At 32.4% G+C, this 11,136-nt stretch overlaps 1 non-coding gene across 1 annotated transcript; it reads left to right on the plus strand.

Annotated features, from left to right (window-relative positions):
- The first annotated feature begins 374 nt into the window (after positions 1 to 374).
- Trnav-cac lies at positions 375 to 447 on the plus strand. Its single transcript has one exon. It is a non-coding gene; the product is annotated as a tRNA-Val (tRNA).
- Positions 448 to 11,136: the final 10,689 nt, after the last annotated feature.

The raw sequence follows: 11,136 nt of genomic DNA on the forward strand, positions 1-11,136 counted from the left end.
AATAATAAAAAAGCGTTTTCTCTTATAAAGGCAATCCGGGGACATACTGTATAAAGAAAACTAACAGGAAAACAATTTTGGGGTATTTTCTTATGATTTTGTGTAGAATTCAAAAAAAATCTACCTACTTGAGCATTAATGGGTTAATAATAACCTATGCCAAATTATTTCTTATAAACTGTTTTTGAAAGTTCACAATAGCGTTGTATTTTTGGGACACTGGTGATACCCGTAATATAATTTGATAGAGAAACGAATGAATCTAAACAATCTGTGTAAGTTATATTTGTTTATTTTTTTTTTTATTAAAATGACTTGTTTGCGAAATGTCTGAATGCGTTTTGATAACCAAGTAATAGCAACTCTTTCAACAAGTTTCCGTAGTGTAGTGGTTATCACGTGTGCTTCACACGCACAAGGTCCCCGGTTCGATCCCGGGCGGAAACACACTTTTTTATTTTTTATGTTTTAAAAAATAACCTCTAGTGGGGCGAACAATTTTTTTGTAGTGATTTTGTAATTTTTAATATTTTTTAATAACATTACTTTATTAGAATAAACAAAGAAATAACGCTTTGTGTATTATAATAAGTTAGTCAGAAATAACACTGTCCAAATTAGAAAAACCACGTATATTTTTAATTTTGCAGCTATTTATTTTTAACATTTTTGTATTATCTTTATAATTACTTCTGTTATAGAAAAAATATAATTGTGATTTCAAGCCGTTTAAATTAAATCCAACGACATTAGTTGTCACAAAGATACCCTGTCTACAGAAATCTTAAGAGAACCTGGCAAAATATTCTCCCACATTTAAAATTCAAATCAAGATGCCGCAATTTGATATGAATTCAATATGTTTGGTTTCTTCAATATTTGCAATCTGTCGTCGAATATTCCTGGAATACGACTTAACTTTTTTATTTCGATACTAAACAAAAAGAAAAAAAAAACTAAGATGCGAAAAGATGCCTGCCAATCGAATACCATTAGAATGTATCATCTTCCATTGCCAAAGCTAATTTACAATTCAAATATTGAAATTCCCCAGAAGATCAAAAAAGGGGCATAAGAATCGTCTGGACGATTTATACAGGGTGATCATGAATCATTTGTATCAGACGAAGTATGAGGAAAATCTGAGCGTAAAGGCTACTGTAAATTCAACATATAAATGTGTAATATAACTTAACCCTCAGAGTAAGACTAAGACTTAACCCATTATATAGTATATCAAAGTGAATATAAAATTTAGATTTCTTTGCAAATATACTCTGTTTTATTACTCAGATAAGATTTCGACAGACGACGACAGAAAAAAAAAACAGATAACATCCAAATAATCTATTTATCTATTTATTTCGCTAAAAAAAGTTTCTAATATTTTTTAAGTTAACTATGGATGGGTTATACCGGGTGCGTCTCAAAAGTGGCTCACCCCTATAACTTTTTAATTTTTTCAGATAAAAAAAACGAGATTTGTTATGTTAGTATATGACATAAATTAGGATTGATTGACGTATTTAATTGTTTTCGGTCACTTCCTCTTTCACCGGAAATGACTACAACTTTTGATTTTTAAATTTTTAATGGCACCGTCGCGTCGGTATTTTTTTACTTTATTCGACAGAAAATGACACTCTGAATCGAGTGACATATCATATGTCAACTTTTGACATATTCACTTATAAACAAATTGTATTTTAAGTTTCAATCTAGAGTGCCATGGCTGTCTTAAAAACACTAATTTTTAATCAAGAAGCTGTGGAAAAATAGATTTGATCGTCTAATGTTTTTAGTGTCTTGTCCTGACCGGTTAAGTTGAAATGTGATATGTCATTCTATTCAGAGTGTCATTTTCTATGGAATAAAGTAAAAAAAATACCGAGGGTGCCATTTAAAAATCAAAAGTTGTAGTAATTTCCGGTGAAACCGGAAGTCACAGAAAACATTTGAATATGTCAATCAATCCAAATTTATGTCATATACTAACCTACCAAATATCGTTGTTTTACCTGAAAAAATAAAAAAGTTATAGGGTTGAGCCACTTTTGAGACGCACCCGGTATATAAGTCCGTCGTGGGGTCTTCTCTTTGTTTTTGTTAAAACTGGTTAAAGTTTTATTGGTTTATTTCAAAAATGACAGATCATATTTCATGAACGATGTACGGACGCAAATTCAAATGAACTCGACTTAAGATTTTTGAGGTTTGTGAAACTCTTTCTAAATTATAGGAAAAATATGTCAAATTATGTTAAATTACCCATATATATCCTGCATTTTGGAAAATAATAAACATTTGCGAATTTCTTTTGCATTTTGGTTCGTGTTATTACATGTGTTTTGTGTTTTTTGAAGTTAAGTGGGGGAACAATCGAGGGAAAATTAACTGTAGACTGTAGACGCAGAGAACAGTTTATAGTTAATATTCGGTGCCCAGACACAGAATTTTATTAGCCACCAATAGAGTTTGTATACCATATCTCGTATAATATTAAAAACTGGAGTAGCTATAAAATAACGACACGAAAAGATAAAAAAGTCAAAGTCAAATCAATTGTCAAAAGGTACTAGCACGGCACATAAAACAATCGGCACGCCAACTCTACTCAGATTCCATTGTTTAAAATTTCTATAAAATTTGACCTTGTCGGCGCCATTATGGTTTCCTAGTCAGGGCCGGATTAAAACGTATTAAAAAATTTCTCAGAAAATACGACAGGGTCGTATTAAAAAAATACTGTAATTGACTGAAACTGAATTTTATTTACAATACTTTTGTCCAAATAAATGAATCGTTAACCGCGCATACTTCTCGAAAAGTAAAAATGAAAAAATCAATTAAATATTTTACTGTAGAGAATAGACAATTAAAATTAAAAAACATGCAACTAACAAAAACATGCCAGGAGTTACAAACAAGAATTAAAAAATACCAATAAAATATTTATTGAACAATATAAAGAGGCTACGTACAAATTATGCCCATCAATGGGCGTAGCAAATTTTATTAATATTCAAATTTCACAAATTAATAAATCCACAATTTTTTGAGAAACTTCTATTTTTTTTCATGGCAGGAAACAAAATAGGTACCGCATTGTATTTTATACGGTTACAAAGTGAATTGGTAAACATTTTAAATTCAAAGTGAACAGAACACAACCTGTACTTGTGGGCCTTATTTATATCTTCAATCAAGTCTTCTCCGTTAGCTGCAATTGCCCATGTTCTTGCCCTAAAAATGTATTGCTAACTTATTTTCGATATACTCATTTTATTTATTTTTATAATTATATTTAAATGAATAATATAATGATTTTTAAATTTAATTTTTAATGTCTAGATCCTAGATACAACATTAAATTTTATTTTACTAAATATTTAACATTAAATCTTACTAATATTAAAGTTTGTTAAGATTTTTAATTAGATCTTCCTATTTAGCTGAATGTCCTAATATGTATACTACTGTTTTTTTTTCACAACTAAAATATGTTAAAATAATTAATCACATATATACATACCTAATAGGATCTCTAGGAAACAGAAAGAAACTTTTATTGAACAACAAAAATAACACTACTAAAACAAATTATATTACATAATAATAATAATAGCTCCCGTATATAGCGTTTGACGCCTTGGGAGTAACAAGGTACAGCTTGCCATACTAGAGCCGTTCGGTATACAAAGGAAGGTAATGTGGCTAGCACTACGCTTCAACCGCCTATTATTACCTCAGGATTGTGAATCCCAAGTACTCATTTAAGGCTGAGTCGACCTAGGTACCCAAACTATTTTTATTTTAATAAAAATCGTCGGCCGATGAAATGCCGGGTGTGGGATTCGAACCCACTACCTTGAGATTGGTAGACTAGAGCCTGTACCTCTACGCCACCGGGCACCTATTGGCAACTATATTACATAAGAAACGAAAATAAAACTAGAAAAACCAAATATAAATTAAGCCGCACGCTACTGACTCGAATCTGCCGTAACTGTGTGTTGTCGCTGAAAAAACTACGACACTGGTTACTTTCTGTGGATGGAAACTCTAATGGCGGCGTGCGCGACGGCATGCGCGTAGCGTTCCCGCCAAAGAGAGTTAGCTTAAAAAAAATAAGATTAATGTTAATTAATCAGTTGTTAATCAGCTTTTAAGGTATAAAATTTAGTAAGTGGTATTATTAATAAAATAGTTTGTTTTATATTAATATATTAAAAAAATATTGATCATAAGTTTGGTTGATATTGATAAATATAATAATATATGCAAGAAGTTTTTGAAGTTTGGAAGTATGAAATAGTTTTTTTTTTTTTTTTTTTTGGTATGTGGTGTTTTGTTATACGAGAGAAGCGATACATAACATATCTACAAATATCTGAGCAGTAGATTTATTTATATTTGCTTTTTTCAAGAAATAGAAATGCCATATATGCATTATTTTCACACAGATATTATTTTCTGGTTATCTTTGCTATTCCAGGTCGATATTCCTAATTTAGTCTATTATTATATAATTGCTTAGCGCATTGTAAATTATTATTTCAATTTATTTTTGCTACAATGCCTGTATTAATGCGATTTTGTCTTAGCAATTTATTCAATATGTCTGCAAATTGAGTCTTTCATAATTTAAGAAAATTTGATGCTCTTTTATTACATACATCAAGAATATACAGGGTGGCCCATCGAAAATGTTCCGCAAGGCATAACGGCTAGGGTATTCTTTTTTCAAAAAATCCAAAAACACGTCAATTTTGTTTGTGAGGGAGACAACTTTTGCCCCAAAAATGATTGCGAAATCTTCAACCCTCTAAGCGGGGGTGTCATTCCCCAACTTTTTTCAAATGGGAAGGGGGGTCAAGTGGCACCGCAAAAGACCTTTCTATTCTTTATATTTCCCCGCCTCGTTTTTGAAAATCCGTCGAGTCATTGAGAAAATATGAAGGATTGAAATTTGAAAAGTTTATTAAAACATTTATCAGAGTAAAGGATAAAGATAAATTCTTTCGACCAATTTGAGGTTTTTTCTTATTATTTCTAGATGTTTACGCATTTTTCACTTCCCACAAGGTTGAACGATCAGGTGCGGTAGTTGCTAGATAGCTGTTCTGTGACTTGTGCGTTGAAGTTCTTCTCAATATCGTTAAACTGACTCACAATAGAATTTCCAAAAATACCAGCCCAACCGTTCAATTTATGAGGGTTTTGTGTGTGCACCTCGTGAAAAAACCCGGGGTTGTCTTCAGCCCAGTACCGACCAGTTGTGCCGATTAACTACACCGTTCAAAAAGAAAGTACACTCATCCAAAAAACACAACATTAAATAGAAAATTATTATCATTCGCCACTCGTTCACTCATTGTTTCACAAAATTGCAAGCGAGGATCAAAATCGTCTTCGTTGAGTTCTTGTACCAACTGAATTTTGTACACACTTTGCTACTGACTCGCGAACAATTTTGCCATAAAGGTGGTTGTCAGGATGGCGTTCATTGAATATCTGCGCAACCCGATTGCCACATTCATTATTTTTAAAATAAAGTTCGATTATTTCCACTTTTTCTGTAAGTGAGTACACCATAATAATTGTTAAAAAATTTAACGATATTGAGAAGAACTTCAACGCATAAGTCACAGAACAGCTATCTAGCAACTACCGCATCTGATCGTTCAACCTTGTGACAAGTGAAAAAATGCGTAAACATCTAGAAATAATAAGAAAAAACAGCAAATTGGTCGAAGAAATTTATCCTTCTGATTTACTCTGATAAATGTTTAAATAAACTTTTCAAATTTCAATCCTTCATATTATGTCAATAACTCGACCGCTTTTCAAAAACGAAGCCGGAAAGTATAGAGAATAGAAAGCCCTTTTCATTGCGGTACCACTTGACCCCCCTTCCCATTCGAAAAAAATTGAGGGATGACGCCCCCGCTTAAAAGGTTGAAGATTTTGCAATCATTTTTGGGGCAAAAGTTGTCCCCCTCACAAACAAAACTGACGTGTTTTTGAATTTTCTGAAAAAAAATTACCCTGGTCGTTATGCCTTGCGGAACGTTTTCGATGGGCCACCTTGTATGTATTAATCTGCAGATTTATATTTACATAGGTATCTTATAAATATCTTATCTTTTGCCAAAGAATTTATTGTGATTTAACATAATAATATACTTAATTTATTCTTACTCTTCTCAAGAGAAGAGTAGATTAGATTAGACGTGATTATCGGCCTTATCTACTGCGAGCTTTTCAGATCTATTGTGGTCCTCTTCTAATCCTTAGCGTACATTCTCCAGTCCTATCATTTTTACAAAATCTAGCAATTTGGAGATTGAACCCTCCATATAGCTCCCTTGCAATGGCCTATCATTACCGTTTAAAGGCTGTCACCGAGAACAATGCAATGCTGTCGCAACGATATAATTCTCGTTTATTCTTCAAATTGGCAGAACCTTCGTATAGTATGCATGACTTTGTCCAACAATCCCATTACCTTTCTGTATTTTTTTCTGTATTCAGCTTACTTTTTTTCTGTGTTTTTTCTGTATTCAGCTTACAATGCCCTGTTAATAGATAGATCCTTAAGAGAAGAGTAAGAATAATAATGTGCCTGGTGTAACTCGAAAGTATTTTAGAACACGTCTTTTTTATTATTTGGAATTTCAAAATAATCTTCCAGTAAAGATAATCAGAAATACAAAATATCTTCTCATATAATATTACTGCTAAGCATCTTGACTCAGAAGTTAATATCCGAAATAATACATACTCGAAAAAGAAAATATTGGATGTAAAGTCAATCACAGGCAGAACATATTTTTTCTACAATAATAGTGGTTAAATTACAGTTTCAGTCAATTCAGTAACACTCTGTATAGGTATATATAGAAGTCGATATCGATCGGGCAGGTAGACAGTTTTTATAAAAAGGAAACGTCCTAAGGAACAATGACTTGCGGCGTCGGCTAAGGTCTCTTCTTGTCGATGGTGTTGAACCCTCTTGGGCTCTCTCGGCAGGTTCTACGACCGTTAGAACAGAAATTCCACGGGATGCGATAGTACGAGAACGGACAATAGGTTCAAGAACCCTTTCCACGGCAGGGTCTATTTTTAAATCGTCGCTCGGGTCCGATGCTTATTACCTAGTTTCTGGTTGGACAGTGTTGCGAACTTGGTATGGTATTACAGATACCAGAGGTATTTTCTTTCAATACAAATTTAATTAATATGCATTTAAAAATTTTGAAGGTCCTGATATTGAGGTATAGATACTGACACTTTGTATATAAATTGTCACATATTACTTTTTATTGACCTTATGTCGGATTGTCATCAAAGAACCATTTTCAAAACTGATAGATTTTAGCTTCATTCAGTACCTCGCAATTAGTGGAATAAATTAGTGATTTCAATTAGCGTAGAAGTTTGTTCTTCTAATCTTAATGTAAGCATTCAGAATGTTAAAATTAGTGGAAGTCATTTTCAATTAGTAGAAAAAGTTAACAAATTTTTAACTTTTCCACTAATTATACCTCAAAATTTGCGAGGAATGTCATTTTGGCCTTTGATTATCATTCGTCAAGAGAAATTGTGGTTAGAAATCGTGGTAAAGAGTTGACTGTTTTATAAGCTGAATATTAGGTTTTCTCTATGGATACAACTGACTACCGCAAGCTGTTGCTAGGATAGTCTATTAATTTTAATTGTCTTTTTTAGACATTGTGAATGATTGTGGGCTGATAATTTTACTAAAAAAAAACTTTATACTTTAAACTAAAAAGTATAAAGTGTAATTGAAACTACTAATTTATTCCATTAATTGCAAGGTTTTGAACGAAGCTTGATTCCGAAGTAATCAAGATTGATAAATTAGTTAGTTTGAGATAATAATATTACTCTTGTTTATATATTACTATATTTAGAAGATGCATTGCAGAAGAAATGCAAGAATGCATTTTTCTCAAAATGTCAACAATAAAAAAGTTTTTCCTCTTGTATAGACAACCGGGGGGACATACTGTATTACCGAAATGTTAAGCATTATTTGATCCGTTAGGCACACAGACAAATTTGTTTATTAGTACGTAAATCATTCCTAACAAGTTGGTCTCTGTTGGATTAACTCAAAAGTGTTTACAAAAAACAACTATTTTATTTTGTAGGTTTTCTTAGAGCGAAAGTGGTGAAATACCCATAGAACTTTTTTGAAGAGATGAATCTCCCACAGAGGTATAGACATTTTTTATTTTCATCATCATCATTTTCAGCTTATTCAACCATTTCCAATTATGGTGTAGCCTCCTTCACATACTATCTTGTAGTTAGGCCCATTGCTGTTTATTGTTGGCTATGCGGGTCCAAGTTATCCCTGCTAATTTCATCATGGTCCCATCTCAGGTTCTGTCTTCTTCTAGGTCTCTTAATTCCTCGAGGGATCATACTGTAATTTTTGTGGTCCATCTGTTGTCCGTCCTTCTTGCCAGGTGTCCTGCATTGCTACTTGAGGGATTTGATTCTGTGGATGACATCTATTACCTGAGTATTTAGTCGTATCTACTCTATTTTTTACGGTATTTCTTGGTTATTCCCAGCATAATTTGGTTCCACTGAGCGTTGTGCAACCTGCAGTTTCCTTATAATGTCCGTTTTAAGTGTCCAGGTTTTGCATTCATAGGTTATAACTGGTTGTACACATTGGTAGAATATTTTCTTCTTTAGATAGATTGGTATTCTAGATTTGCGTATACTTCGTATGCTAACTTAATTCTTCTGTTGATTTTTGGTAGTAAAGATCCCGGGCTGTGTATGTCATAAATATATACTTAGATTACAGTTGAGGGTTGGAACCTTTTGTGTTACACAGCAAAATAAAACACTAAATCACATCACCACAATACACCAAAACACTTTTACTTCTTACAATGGACGCACGTTTCGCTAACCATGTTAGCATCATCAGCAGATGATTATAAACTCGGGAGTTAGCGAAACGCGCGTCCATCATTGAAAAAAGGATCTCTCAGTCGAAATGAATATGACTTTGACCCAACAGATTGGCGCTTTTCAATAGGGCCAAGAGCGACGTTTCTTTGCCCAAAGCATTAACTATCTTTTCATAAGCTTTAAAAAATTACTTTAGAGAATAGAAGAATCTATCTATCGAAAGTATTTCACTCTTGGCCCAAAATTAATATGCAAAGACGTTCTTGCTACAAGAACAATAGTCTCTTTGATTCATTCAAAAATTCTTGATTGAAAAGGGACATTTCTTGATTAAAGAGACACTTTTCTTAAACCAATAGACTAATACCATTGACTCAACTAAAATTTATTTTGATCTAAGTCTATAGGTACATCATATACAGGCATATTGAGGCATATTACGAGGTATATTATTTTCTGATAAATTTAGGTTTTTCTGGTCTGTAATAAGTAAAGTGATATTATTTTCCTCGATAGTAGTTATTTCTGCTTCTTCACTCCTTGGTATTTTTTGGGGTGGTTCATCACTCTACAAATTACAAAAAGATGTTACATCACGATTAATCAAAGTAAAGCAAACACAAATTATTAAAATTATAAGCTTTGGTCACATTTTGAATTTTTTAATACGACGACTTGAAATTCTAAAATTTTTGTAATTATTTGCATAAAAAAATCGATACCTATATATTCTTATTCTATCTATAGTCACGCATGCATTATCTAAACAGGTGCATTAGGTAAATGTCTCTTACCTTCAAATATAGCAAATAAATGCTCTAATTTCCATTTTTTTAGAAACTCCTTTAAAAAATCCATATATCCTAAAATTTCTCCATAAAAAAATGACAAATGCATGTTAATAACGATCACTAATTTGTTATAAGATATGCGTTTAAAAACCAAATTATGCAAAATTCCTAACCTATGAAATGCGACGTGAGACTGATCGGACTGCCGGCTGACTGTATATACCGTCCTTCGTCATCGTCTTTGCGTTTTGTTATTATTTTTCATCAAAAGAGTATTTAGCTATTGGAAAAATGGCCATGTTTCTTGAATGAAGTACTTCCTAGCGTATTTTTGTTATTATCTTAAAACAAAGTAACTTGCACTTGGTTGAATGAAAATAGATTCAAGAGAAATTTTCGAATTTTTCAAGAGAACAAATTTTCTTGAGTTAAGAGAGTTTTTCTTCAGGCAAAATATTTTCTTCTATGCTAAAATAAATTCTCTTGCCACTAATTTTTTTTTTCAAGAACGATGACGACTTTAGTTCAAGTCTATCTTTTTTATCAGTGAGTGTAAGAAGTAAAATTGTTTTGGTGTATTTTGGTGATTTAGTGTTTTATTTTGATAAATATATACTCTTATATTCTTCTCATTAGCGTAACTAGCAATTCATCCTAGAGGGCCTGGGGTTGAGCCCAGAGGGGTCTGAGCTTCTTTTTTTAAAAAATGAAGAATAATTTTAAAAAACACATTTTTTGAATAAAACGTTTACACGAATTTCTCTATCAATAAATTTCATAGACTTGGTTATCAAACCGTGTTCCCGTAGATTACTTAAATATCTACAAATTTTCTAAAAAAAAATAAAAATTAACACATTTTTTGAACACAACAAAATAATATTAACCAAACAAAATTAGAAAACGTCATTTTTACTACATCACAATGAAATAAAAATTAATACGTAGCCAAAAGTCATAATTCAAGATTTCTCTGGGGGGTGCCCAGCAGTATCTGGGGGGGCGGCACCACCGGACACTCCTGTAGTAACACCAATCTACTATTTCCAGTGTTGTGTTATACCCTAAAATGTATTTTCTTTCCACTAGTTTGTTGTACATTACTTTAGTTTTTCCTAAATTCATTTTGAGACACACTTTATTTCTGGCTGTATTTAGTACGTTAATTTGTGCTTGTATTTCTTCAGGAAGCCTTTTGTTATTTTATGAGCTATTAAATAAGATTTAAAGAAGTATCTATTTGAAAATCGAACGTGATGAAATTTTACCGACTTTCATCGACGGACGGCAATGTCGCCTCCGCTTCTAGAACCATCGCGAAGATGTCGAGGTAAAAATAGTCCTGGGAAATAACCTTGCAGACGACCTGCAGCGGCGACCTAAAGTT

The sequence above is a fragment of the Sitophilus oryzae genome, unplaced genomic scaffold (genome assembly GCF_002938485.1).
Source record: "Sitophilus oryzae breed Bouriz unplaced genomic scaffold, Soryzae_2.0 scaffold_1375_pilon_pilon, whole genome shotgun sequence".
NCBI classification, from domain to species: domain Eukaryota; kingdom Metazoa; phylum Arthropoda; class Insecta; order Coleoptera; family Curculionidae; genus Sitophilus; species Sitophilus oryzae.